The sequence below is a fragment of the Python bivittatus genome, unplaced genomic scaffold (assembly GCF_059951505.1).
Source record: "Python bivittatus isolate LINGU-HERP-01145 unplaced genomic scaffold, Pbiv_v1 ctg000190_np1212, whole genome shotgun sequence".
Classification (NCBI taxonomy): domain Eukaryota; kingdom Metazoa; phylum Chordata; class Lepidosauria; order Squamata; family Pythonidae; genus Python; species Python bivittatus.
The window spans coordinates 20,539,293-20,552,749 of NW_028277042.1; the positions used below are offsets into that span (position 1 = coordinate 20,539,293).

Genomic DNA, 13,457 nt, shown 5'->3' on the forward strand with positions numbered 1-13,457 from the left:
CCCTTGCCCTTTTGAGTGTTTGGTCTGGGCAGCTGTGCTGGATTTAGGTCTTGTTTTTCTGGCACACTACTCCATGGAAGTGATAGAGTAACTCTCTTTTTCTGTCCACATGTGTTCTTTTAGCTTGACATTTTGTGTTTCAGTGTGTGTTTAATAGAAATACCAAAATGTAGAAATAATTAAACTTTCTATTTTAACTAATGCAGATTATGAGATTCCCCAGAACAGCGGGAGGAGCTAGCTTTTGGCAATAGATGCAGATTCCCAGAGGCTTTCTTCATTGTCTACTTTTCCTCACCTCTGATTTCCTGCTCCTTTCCCCCTCCAGCTCTTCCTCTAAAGGCTGACACTTCAGGGAGTGCCCTTGTGTGCATCCTATGCAAGGTGATGAGGCTCGAGAGTTCTGTGCAAAGAGGGGGAGATGCTGCTGCAGGTTAATCAACACCTTTCTCTCATTTTCTCTGCAGCTTTCTTTGTGTCTCCCAACCCACTTCCCCTAGCATAGACAGCCTCAAACCTGACTCTAAAAATGTGTGATCCAGCTAAAGGTTTCCCAACCTGGACAACTGTTTTTGCTTTTGAAAGTAATAGAGAAATTGTGTAGGGCGGACATGGAAATTGTAGAAGCCAGGTTTTTTGCTCTCAAAATTTGGACTGTGGGGTGTTAGGTCCCAGGTTGGATGGGGCATTGTCAGCCTGGTGAGAAGAAGAGATGTATTTGGGGACATTTCTAAAACAAGTGCAAGTTGGGCCAAGTGTAACAGCTACATCCTCTTTTTGGAACCGAGGCTTGCACAGGAGAGGTGCCCATCTGGTATTGCCCCTGACTTGATCTGTAGCTCTGCCCGCCCTGTAAGAGAGCTGGATTTACTGCATCTGTTCCCAGTGTGTCCCGTCCACAGAACGATGGAAATCACTTTGTGACATGCCGTGTGAAAGAACTGATGTGTTCCAGTGACCTCACAGCTCTGTCGGGAACATCCCTGTTCACTTCTGGCTACGGGACAATCTGTACATCTTAGGGAAAGACAAATGGGAAAAAAATAAGGGGCCCCAGAAGGATGTCTGATATCCCAGTCACTGCACAACTCATTCTAATATGTGTTTATTTCTCATTAGCTCATGCCAAATGTGCCTGTTTATACAGAGGCCCAATTTTTCATGGGAAAGCCTCAGTCCAACCCAACTTCAACATTAGTTTTCCATGACATGGATCCTTTTTCTTCATTCCAAATTGTATATCGCCTTTTATTAGCATTGTCAGAACCCATCTAATTGATTGAAGTCCAGTTGAGATCTGGCATGACCCACAGTAACAGGCTTGTTGCAGTTAGGGGGGAAAAGCGCTCCAGCTTTAGTGTTTTTTAAAACTGATTTGGCTGATTTGGAGGACCGATAAAACTTTATGTAGCGTATAGACTCGGAATAGTTTCTTGGTTCGAAAAGAAAGAAAAAGCAACCAGACCTCATTTTTCTAATTGAAATAGCTTTCCAAATTAAAATATCTGTTTGATTCTTCTGTTTATGCAATAGCGTATGGCTGTCAGATTTAAATCGAACATCCTACAGGAATTAAAAAAAGAAGAAGCCCCAGTGATGTATGAATGTAGAGGCCTCCTTGTGGAGGTCCTTGGCACAAGGACACTCTGTGTTTACTCTGTCCTTGTTTAATTCAAGATCACCACACTCCACCCCAAACTTCTTCAACTAGAGAGTATCTGATTAAAAGGGCCTGTTCAGCGATAATGTTCTGCTTTTTTTCCTGTCCAGTGAGGTAATCTTGACCTCTGGGCCTGTGAGACAGTCAAAAACATACACGAGCTTTCAGAAATGTGTTAAGTTACAGAGTTTAAGCAGTTCAAACTTTGCATTTTAAAAACCACTTATAAATGATTAAGTCAGAGGAACATATATATGGAAGATTCTTGCAGTGAGTGTTCAGTATGATACTGTCCAAGAATTGTGAGAAAGCATCATTCTATTTTTATGTCCTAAAAACAGGTGTCCTCTTACATATTCCACGTTTAGGTAGTGCACCAACAACCATTCCCAAAACTAGAAAAAACATCTTTTAAGATGGCAGCATTGTTTGAATGCACTCATTCCAGCAGACACCAAAATTCAGCCACAACCCGATATATTGTACATATCTGTCCTAATGCCTTCTTGATGGGGCAATTAAGAAAAAGAATAGCATACATCTGCAGCTAACGGTATTTTTAAGATAATAGTAATGTTGCTAAATATGCAAACAGAGTGGCCTGCATTCTCTTTTCTGACTGTGAATGTTTGGTTTCGTATCAAGATAGAGTGATAAAGCAGACCACTTCAACAGTATGTGTTTTGTAAATAAAATCTTCACACTCATTCTGGGGATCAACTTGTACTGTAGTATAATCAAACAATAATATTTCTTGTACTTCAACTTGGACCTCTGGACCCAAGCTCTGGGTATGATACAGACATAAGTTCTCTGGGTTCAACAGAAGTCATTGCCGATGAAATCTTTGATCGGGACACTGTTTGAGGTTTTGAGAAAAGGCAGAGGGAATTTGGATGACAAATACTGGACATCTTGTATATCTTTTGGGGTAAGCTAATTCATATTAAGAGGACAGAGGCATTTAGAAGGGGACTGTTCCAACTGCACCACTGACAGAGGCCTTCTCTCTCTTTTGTGTACTTCTGCAGCAGCTGTGCCTTGCACTGTTTTTTTTGTTTCAGAACATCTGCTTTGAATAATCTAGACCCAGAAACAAACAAGATTGTTAGAACAACAACAGCAAAATGAACAACTAAACTCTATACAGCTGGAAATCCAAAAGTTTTTTCTTTCTTTCTTTCTTTCTTTCTTTCTTTCTTTCTTTCTTTTTAAAATGCAAAAGGATGGAAATTAGTATCACTTGTACTACAGGCAGGTCTTGGTAGATATAGTTGATCTCCACCCATCAGCCTCAGCTAACATGGTCAGCAGTCAAAGATGGTGAGGGGTGTCTTTTTTTCCATTCCGTATTATGCTAACATGACAAAATCATCATAGGCTCAAAACAATAAAGGGCATTTATTCCATAATCCCACTTAGTCAAATGTATCCAAATGTAAATTTTAACTGATTGATCTTTTCAATCATCTGAGATTCTTGTCAACTTCTGCTAAATTTGGTTAACACTGATGAGGCTGCTTATAGGAAACAGGTAAAAGAATTAAAGAAGGCCCCTAAAACATGGGTGTCATCCAACAATTTCCTGATGTACAATGATCAATTATACATACAGATTTTACTCAGTGGGGTTAAGAAGAGTAAGTTGGTTCCTTCTTTTTCCACGTTATTAGAATGTAAACTTATTTGTAAATATATGATTAAAGGAAGCATTGATATCTATAATGTAATAATGTTTATTCAGTCAACGAACAGCAGAATTAAAGGTCTTTTCCATACTTGTTTGTGCTAGCTACTGTTGAAACAGCTGCAGATTTTTCACCCCAGTAGTGTATACAGTAAACTGCTGAAGCTGTTTTTGGTTCTGGGGTATAAAACTCTAATCATTTCTATTGGATCTTTAAAATAGTCCTGTAGTTGTCTTGGTAGCATAATGGTTATTGGGATTGATTGATTTCCTTCCTTCCTTCCTTCCTTCCTTCCTTCCTTCCTTCCTTCCTTCCTTCCTTCCTTCCTTCCTTCCTTCCTTCCTTCCTTCCTTCCTTCCTTCCTTCCTTCCTTCCTTCCTTTCTTTCTTTCTTTCTTTCTTTCTTTCTTTCTTTCTTTCTTTCTTTCCAGAGGACATTTTCTCTTTGGTCCTCTCTCTATTTGTAACAGGATCATCGTTCTCATTTTTTTTCAGTTAAGTCTTTTCTGCAGAGTTCCAACTCCAGATGCTATATAATAGCTTGTGGTATTAAGTACAATGGAAGCATGCGTGAGTGTGTTTGTGGGGCAAAGTCCATTGTGGGCAGAGCAAGTGTCTCGTGGGTTCTACCACCGGGGAATAAGTTTAGGGCAAGTATGGTTTTCCAAGAGAATTTCAGCACCTAGGCATCCCCTCCCCTCTTTAAAGATGGGATTTGTGCAGTGGTTATCAGTACCCTTTGCGGTCATTTCAGAATTCTCCAGACCAATTAATCAGGATGACTTTTTAGTTATTTTAAACACTTCAGCTAATTAAAGGAATTAATGGAAAGTTGCCACCATATTTACTTGTAGTTTTAGACACTTCTAGTATCAAAGTGCAGAGCGGGCTATCATTTTTAAATAATTTAATATCTGTAAGAATAACATCTGAATTCCAGCTCCTCCCTTCTGAGAACTTTCATCTGATGCTGCAGGGGTAAGTAGGCTGACATGCGTTGAAGAGAAGAGTTTTTTTGTAAAATGGGATAGATACTTCCAGTCCCCAGTATATCAACCAGTCTCCCTTTTTTTTGATACCTACCATATTGTCCTTTCTGCTTGGTTTTTCTTCCACTGAAACCTTTTCAATGAGGATTAAGGATTTGTGTGACAGAGTCTTCCTATTGCTCTTTGTTACCTGATTGGGGGCGTAGTCTCATCAGCCCCCTTGGTGGATTAAAAATCACCAAGAGGCTCTAATTTAAATGTTTTTTGTAAAACTTTTTCACAAAGTGAAAACCTCAGTCACTATTTTAATCTTATGATTAACCTTTAAGAATGTCTTGCACCTTAATTAGATCTTGATACTTTTAAATAAGCATTGCAGATAGCAAGAACCAGGTTTTGAAAAAGTATGACTTTTGTTTTCATTCTTTCTCCCTATATAACCTTCCTACTTTTGTTTCTTGTTTGGTACCAAAAAGGTGTTAAAAAACAGTTACTAAATTTTCTAACTCATGAAGTCTGCACCTCAAAGCTTACCCAGCCCCAAGCTTCCTAGGAAGACAGAACCAAGCCATAGTTCATTGTGGGGTCACCTCAAATGTTTTTTACTAAAGTATTTTTCCCTCCAAGGCAAAAATCTTTAAGTCTTCCATATTTCCTTTGAAATATGTATATATAGAAGATACATATGGGACAGTTGTTTTTTTTGAAATGAACAGGAAAACTTCCTGCATTCTTCCATGTGCCCTGAAGCACCTCTACCGTCCTGGATGCACATGGCTAGTTGCACGGAAAACAATCACTCCTATCTTTCAGGTGGCTTATTTGGTGGAAATCTTGAAGCCCAAAGAGTATTCTGGGGTGACGGAATAAATAGCTTCCTGGAAACGGATAATTCCTTTGCCATTCTTTGGGCATTGTATACTAAGAGATTGTATTGGTCCATAGAAATCCCATTCACGCAACCAGGAATATTAATAGTACTTGGAAGGGTCTCTTCTTTATATGAAGTATATTCTGTTCTTTATTCACTCAAGTCTTGTTTTAATATTGCTGTGAACTTAATAAGGTGAGATGTGATAAGGCATAGTAATCTATTAAATGAATGGAAAATAATTTTCTTTGCTTTCCAAAGTTCTGTCTCTGCCTAGGTTTCATCTCTTTACGAATGGGCTTATGTGTGTGTAATAAAAACTCCCTCTTATAATAAAAACTGTCCATTTGTATTTTTCTAGGGAAATCTCTAAGTAATCTATTGTGTGGGCGAGTGTGCAGAATTTTTTCATTTTTTTTTATGGTAATCATTTGTGAGGATCAGGTGATCATTACCCTCAACACTTTTAAATAATGGGCGCAGCTCTGCTCCCTTGTGCCCAAAGACTGAAATCTCTCAACTTCTGAATTTCTTCCCCCTTTTTAATGACCTCTGCAGTTGACCCTATAGAGCACTTTTCCATGGTGTTAGTGCTTCTGTCCTGGAAGTCTCTTTCCTTGCTTTCTCCAGAGTAGCACATGAGCACACATTGGACTAGAATATCATTTTGGCTGAGACTGCTTCCAAGATGCAAAAGCACATCCAATTATTTTCCTAAACTGGCAGCAGTGTTATGAATTGTGCCACCCTGGTGTTGCTCAGCATTGCTGCCAAGCACTGATGCTTTGGTTTTCCCAAATCTGATCTGTGCAGGAGGACCAGTCTTTTGGCTGCTGCTTTATTTACATGGTGGGAAGGCAGGGTGAGCAACTGAAGCACTCGTTGTTTGACTCTCTCTTGGTCAGTTTACATTTTAGATCCCAGAAATGGCTTATCAGGTAGCCGGTGAACAACACCCGGGCTGGGTGAGTCTTTCCAGTGGACTTTCAAATTCTCTGCTTTCTCCATTGCCTTAGACTTCTTTAATGCTCGCTGTGGTTTCCACTGCTGCCCCAGTCCCAACCGCCCACATTTTCATTTCTGTCATGCCAGGATGCCTGGATTAGGCACCGCACAGCTTTGTGGACGCTCATGGTAGCGATTTAACGTAGACGTCAGTGCTAACATAATTGGGCTTTTGCTTCTCCCCAACCATTGTTAAAAAAAACAAAACCCATACAACTAATGACTTAAGATATGTGTCTCATGCAGTACTGCATGTGTTACTATATAATATATTATTCTGTGGTTATAAGTGATATAGTGAAAGAATTTCAGTGAGGAATGGCAGAGCAGATGCACATGACAGGTGATTACAAAGGAAGGAAGGGAGGCAGGCAGGCAGGCTTCTTTTATTTATCTAGGCTCCGTCTCTGATTTGTTGATACGTATTAATATGCACCAATTATATTTGTCTCATAACGCAAGTTTATGGTGGCTATGCTCTCAAGTGGTTGTGGGACTAGTAAGTGACCTCATTGGTTAAAGGGCGTGGGGTTTTCTTGAGCGCTAATGAAAGCAAACGTATTCCAATTAATTTCCTTCACCTATTCAATTGCCAAAGTAGACAACTCAAGTCCTGAAGCTTATTTAAGCATCCAAGAAACTCTAGTGATGCATTTCTCATAAAATAATTGGGATTTTTTTTTATGCAGGGGAGGTTGTTTGAGACATGGGAAATGTTTTCTTGTTAATTAAAATATAATAGAACATTCTGCAAATGAAGAACACATTTGTCTTGAGAGGAAAGATGGGCATCAGTTTTCAGCTGTTTGCCAAGCCAGACATGCTCGGATCATATTAATTGATGTTCTGTTGTTCATTTGTTTATTTTTTTCTATTATTACTCTGTGTGTGTTTTTTAAAAAAAACTCTGCCAAAAGAGGGCAAAGTGACAACATTCTTTTTTCTTGCAGAACAGTGCTTATTTCATTACCACACAGTGTACTTAATAATGAAGTTTTTTATAAATCATTGTGATGTCTCTTCCTCTCCTCTTCTCCCAGTGCATCTGGAACATTTCAAAAATATTTGGGTATAAAAGACTGTTGAAGGTAAAAAAACAAAAAACAAAGGGACAGCTTGCTCCCACCCCCTCTTTGGTTCTAAACTGCTGTCGTGTTTTAGCTGAATATTTGACAATTTGGGTAGTTGAGTATTTCAGTATTCCAGTTTTGAAGAATTTCTACAACTTCTACAGCTTCTCTGCTCCATTGCTCTGTCCAAGAAGATTTCCAAGAGTTTGTAGGCATTCGTTAGCTCTTTCTCCAAGGTGGTACAGCATATGCTCTGCCAACCAGTTGTTTTGGTTGGAAAAAAAAAGGGGGTTCTCTTCAGTGGGTCACCCTTGCCTGGTTAGAAGCAGTGCTTTTTCGGCAAGCATGATGCTCAGCCCCAAAGTACTGCCAGCATGCTACCTATAAAGGGGAAGAGGAACTGAAGAAGATGGGCACACAGAGCAACATGAGGCAGAAGTGTTGTTTTCACTTTAAAGGGCAAAGTAGTGCTCTCAGAGACAGGATCCTGATGAAAATTGAGCATGCTCCTTTTCTTTGGGGATCCAAGCCACTTTCACAATCTCATCCTGGCTTCTGGATGCAATCTTAGGTGTAGTGGGAAGGCGCTCTTGCACAGGCAGGCACTGGAGTGCCGAAACTCTCTGAAGGAAGAGGCAAGTATGAACCTTAAATTTAAGAGGAACTTGCTGGATCAGTCCAGAGATGCACATAGTCCAGTGACCTGCTTTCATATGGGGCATCCACTTATTTCCAGGAAGACTGAAAGTAGGGCATGAAGCCTCTCTCATTGCTTACCCATCACTGAATGTATGGTCTGAATCAGATCAGTAGAAGGGAGCTTCATATAATGAGGAGTTGGGGAAATAAGCAAGGTTAATTCATTAGTAGGTAACTGGACAAGAAGCTTGTGAAAAAATACTGTATAAGTTATCTTCTTTCTGGCCCGTGCCTGTGGCAGTCATCAGAACGTCACATTTTTTTCATCCAAACGTACAGCTTTATTTTTACCCTGCTTTTCTACTCAAATGAACTTGATTCTGTGTAGCTGTAATTAGACTGTATCCAGCTTCCATCCTGGAAAGCAGTAGGCCTTTTTCTTAATTTACAGGTAGTCGTCATTTAGTGACCCCAATTGGGACTGGCAACTCGGTCGTTAAGCAAAGCGGTCACTGAGTGAAACTGCAACTGTGCTTACAATCTTCCTTCAGCTTTCCTTTGCTTTACAGGCCTGCAAAGGTCATCAGTGCGAGGATTGGTCACAAAGTTACTTTTTCATCACTGTCGTAACTGCAAATGGTTGCTAAACGAGGCAGTCGCTAAACAAGAAGTAGTTAAGGGCAGGCGTTTAATATAGCAAGTGAAGGTTGGGTGGAGAGTCAGTTGGGGAATGACCTGCAGTTTTCTTTTTTATTATTTTTCATTAAGAAAGTTTGGCTATGAAATTATGTTTGCTATGTGGAAGCTGTTCTTGGGTGTTGTTACAATATAGTCTTCTCAGAGGAGGCCAGTCCTCCATCTACCAAGTGGTGTAACATACTGTAGTGAGCTTTACTAGCAGGCTGAGAATTAAGAAATATGGATGTGTAAATGTATAAATAGTTAGAGGAAAAGTGGATTTCTCTAGCACGCCCAGGCATGGCTTTGAGTTGCAAAGAACATTGGTTATTAATATGAATAACTTAGAACTTTACATAATCATTTAAAATGCAACTTTCAAATGAAGGTATTGTATTTGTCAGTCAGTCAGTCAGTCAGTCAATCTGACTGTATTTGTAAATATTTTATAAGGCTGGAAGAACACTGTACTGGATAAAGTAGTACAAGCTAGTTTTAATTTGTATTTTTATTATCACTTTCCTAAATAGGCTTTATAGCATCTAAGAAAAATCTGCCAATTCAGTTCTGGTGGGATTTGCTTAGGAGAGAATAAATATCAGAGCATTATGTCTGTTTCTATGGATTTTAATGTGTTACACATTTCATACCTCATCCTTCCAAGCCAGGCGATCTAGTAATAGGGAAATAAGGATTTGGATGAACTTTCTCTTATAAAATATGTTAACAAGAGAAAGAAAAGGGTTGCAGCTGATCTTACTGAATAACACTGCACATCTGACCATGCCATGGAGGACCTTTGTCATCCTGGACCTTTGTAGATTGGACTTCCTGCTGAAAATAAAGCTACCGTCTGAAGGCCCTCTGGCAGACAGTCATGGTTAACGGAGGTCATAAGATGCCAGAGGTAGAGCCCACCTCATCGTACAGTGCTTTAAATGTGCCTAAAAGGAGAATGCACTTTCAGTAGACCAAACCAAACGTTTTTGAGGCTGCTGCTTATTATTCTTGCTGAATGCAACAGCCTTCATCCTTCTGAGATGCAGCTGTGTATTTACGACAGACCTTTCATTCGGAAGGATCCCAGCATGCTGCGGAAAGGCCTCCAGATAGGCACACCCTTCCGAAAGAGAGATGGGTATCATGTTCTCGAAAAGAGTGACAGACTCAGTCTGGTCTCTTTGCATCAGTTCCACATGCATAACGTCAGGAGGGCTGTGCATGCATAGCCGTTTCTATACTCATAAGTCAGCCGTGTGGTTGGGAATGATGGGAGTGGTAGTCCATCACATCTGGAGAGCACCAAGTTGGGAAGGCTGCCATAAATTCCCTGTAATGCTGCCTGGGTGACTTTGGACCACTTACTCTCTCTTAGCCCAGCCCACCTCACAGGGTTGTTGTTGTGGGGAAAACAGGAGGCAGGAGTATTAGGTATGATCACCACCTTGAGTTATATATAAAAAAGGGATAAAAATATAATCATAAAAATCATAATTGGGGAAGACAGCCACAGCATCACCACTGCTTTTTGCTAGCCCTGATCATAGGTGCCACAGCCATCCCACATTTGAAGACACTGTAGAAAATTAACCCTTATTTTGACAAGAAGTTCTGCTCCATTTTCTCATGGCTAAGAAACATCTTTAAGATGTTCTTTTCTTCCATAGTATTCCATTGATCACTTCCAGTTGCATCAGCCCTTGCTTTGTTTTTATCATTATTGAACAGGGAATATCACTGGGGCGGTGCAGTGAATGCCTTTCTTTGCCAGGACCTTCTCTGGGTTGATACAGAAAGAACTATATTTGAAAATAGCTCTCGGAAGAGATGGGCCTGCTGGAGAGCACAGCAGGAGCAGGGAGCGTCATCGCCACCACCACCACCAGCATCACCGTCGTCTAGAAAGAATGTTAACTATCATTGCTGCAGTTTATGCCTATCCATTAGATTTACATGTTATAGTGGTTGCAAGTTTTGTGAAAACCAGAATGTCTGGGATAATTTCCAGTTAGTCTGGACAGAACGAACAGAAGTGGAAAAGTGGTGCAAGAATAGTTAAGTGAGGCTTCGATTGAGGAATGGTTCTTCAGGTAGCACATGAGAAGGACTGGGATGAGAACAGGTCTGCTTGACCCACTGAATTCCCTTTAGTCAGATTATTTCTCCAGTTAGCTCAGCAACCCAGGTTCCGCCCTGAAAATTGTATTTTTTGACTGGCGTTGGCTTTTGCAGGTCCAGTGCAGATTTTCCGTCTCTCTTGTCTGATCCTTTTCACTGCACACACTTGGACTGAACCTGGGGCCTCTGCACACAAAGTGTGTGCTTGGCTGCTTGAGAGTGTTTTCCCTATTCTACCAGATTTTCCATGGCTTTATCTGTGAAGAAGTTAAGCAAAAAAAGTTGAACCACACTTTTACATTTGTAGTTCTGAATATTTTTTTGGTCTGAAGTGCTGCTAAAGTTTACATGTTGCTCAAGTGTGCCTCTCTTTTAATGCAGAGCGCCCTTTTGTAGTGCTGTCTAGATGACTGCCTCGAAATAAAACAATTTTGTCTTGGAGGAATTTCAGTAAGGATTCTGTTGGCAAACTTTGGGAGGACGTGTGGGACTTTTCTTGAGACTCCCTGTCATAAACTGCAAAAGCTTAACAAATAAAACAAAAATAGAATGTCTGTGGGGCCAACATTAGTTTTGGGACTGAGCAGTTTGGCTACAGTAAGACATAGAAATGATAAAGTTGAAGCCTCTGCTTAGAAAATGTTGAGTGGAAGAGTACTATCATTTGTATGCTCTTGTACCTTTCACAGCTGTGGCATATTGACCTAGGTTCAACAGTTAACATTCTCCAACTGGAAAGTAGAATATGCAGCAGTTATAAATTTGCTATCAGATGTCATCCATGATATCCATCATCATTGCTCCAGGCAGTTTCCCAAAATGAAAGATAATTGCTCCAGCAATTTCATGTTGGAGGCCTTTGACCTCTTTATTGGAGCATCAGTCATCAGTTTGATAGAGAATACAACTTTGCATGCCTAAATCCACTCTTCTAACCCACAGAGAAGCTCAGAACCTGAATCCATGTGAACTGGAGAGTTCTGTGTAATTATTCTGAGCTTTCAAGGGAGAGAAAGATAGAAATTAATTGACAGATCAGTGATATTACATACACTATGGCGTATAGTTAAAATATTTAAAAATAACTGACTGTCCAACTCAATAATGTAACCTCAGTAACAGCCCCCAATTCTTTGAATGTTGTTTTTAGTGGAAACATCTTTTGGGTGGACCTACCTGTACAGCAGTTCCATATGTATACTGGAGAAGGTTTGGGGCTCTGAATCAAGGTAATTCTAGAACCTGTGTACTGTTTTTTAAAGTTAGCTTCCTTTGTTAATTTATTTACTTGTATGACAACATCAAACATACATATACATATACATGGGTTCTGTTTATCCCCTCCCTTCCCAATACTCTAGAGATCTTCTTCTGAGGTTGGTGGTAGCCATTGGAATGACTGGGAACAGGAACTGGTAACTGGGCTTTTACATTACCACCAGGTACTTTTAGCGTCTTGCCCATCTCGCTGACGTCTTGAACTGAGTTATTGAAACAAATGGCATTTACGGTGCAGGACTCTTACGTACCAGATATATATTGGGACCAATTGTTTGCATTAAGTGTGTGGAAAAGCAAACTGTTGCTTTAAAAGAACTGTGTGGTCTTCAGTCCGAGCGTTTTATTTCTTCACAGATTGTTTTTCTAAAGCTGCTACCCATTGCAGGATCCTAAAAATTATTCTCCAGCGGCAAAGTCTTCCTTTATTTTTAGATATTTGGCTGCCTGGCTGTAAAATGCTTTTTTGATGACAGTCTGTGATCCAGCTGGGTTTGCTAACCTCCCGGAATAAGCAAAGATGGAGGGACCAGCTTAATATTTTATTTAGGTATTTCAAAAGTTGGCTTTTTGCAAGTCACAGGCTGGATCTTTTAAAAAAATGCCCAGCTTGAATAGTCTTATGACTGTCAAGTTGCTTTTGATTTATCATCGTGGAACACGTAAGGTTAGAGCAAGGTCAGTTCCTAGAGGCTGGAGTCAAGAATATCCAGCAGAGTGGCACACAGCCACACATTCCTTCATTCCCAGACCCCCAAAACTCATGTGCTTGTAGTTAAGCAGGCTTAGCTGCAACAACCTTAGGGAAGGAGTGAGAAAATTGTTTATGTTCAAGGGCTGCGTTCTCTTAGGGATAATGTCAGCAATGGGCAGGAGCAGAGTCAAGAGTAGGTGTGGCCATCCCATTGTAGCCTCTCTCTCGCTCTCGCTCTCTCTCTGCTATTTGATTTTCTCTTTTTGGCCTCCCTTAGTGTATAGAGCACAGTCACTTGTGCTCTGTGGCTGCAAAAAGACTGTATACTGGGATCTGCCCTTGTGTCTAAAGTAGTGCTTCCCAGACCTTTTCCTTCATTACCCAAATTACGGGTCATAAGTGTGAGCTGGTTGCCAGGCGCCTGAATTTTGTTCACGTGACCGCAGGGGTGCTGCAATGGCTGGAACTTCGAGGACCATTCATAAGTCCAGCACTTTTGTAACTTTGAACAATCGCTGAATGAATGGTCAGAACTTGAGGACTACCTGTATTACAGGTAAAACAATATCATTGAATGATCTTTATGTCATTTCAACAAATTATCATTGGTAGTTTCATTGATTTTTACCTTCCTAGGAATACTTTGGGAGATTTTTGAATATATTTTAGTACAGGTGACAATTTTTAAGTCAAGTTAAATGTCCCTGTTGTGATTGGGTAATGGGTTTGTATGTCATTATCCAAAGAAAAACCACTTTTACCCAATTT

General features: G+C 40.3%; 1 protein-coding gene across 2 annotated transcripts in view; it reads left to right on the forward strand.

Annotated features, from left to right (window-relative positions):
• The window catches only part of BANP (BTG3 associated nuclear protein), a 114,811-nt gene that overhangs the window by 63,298 nt on the left and 38,056 nt on the right, over positions 1-13,457 (forward strand). The window lies entirely within an intron of this gene.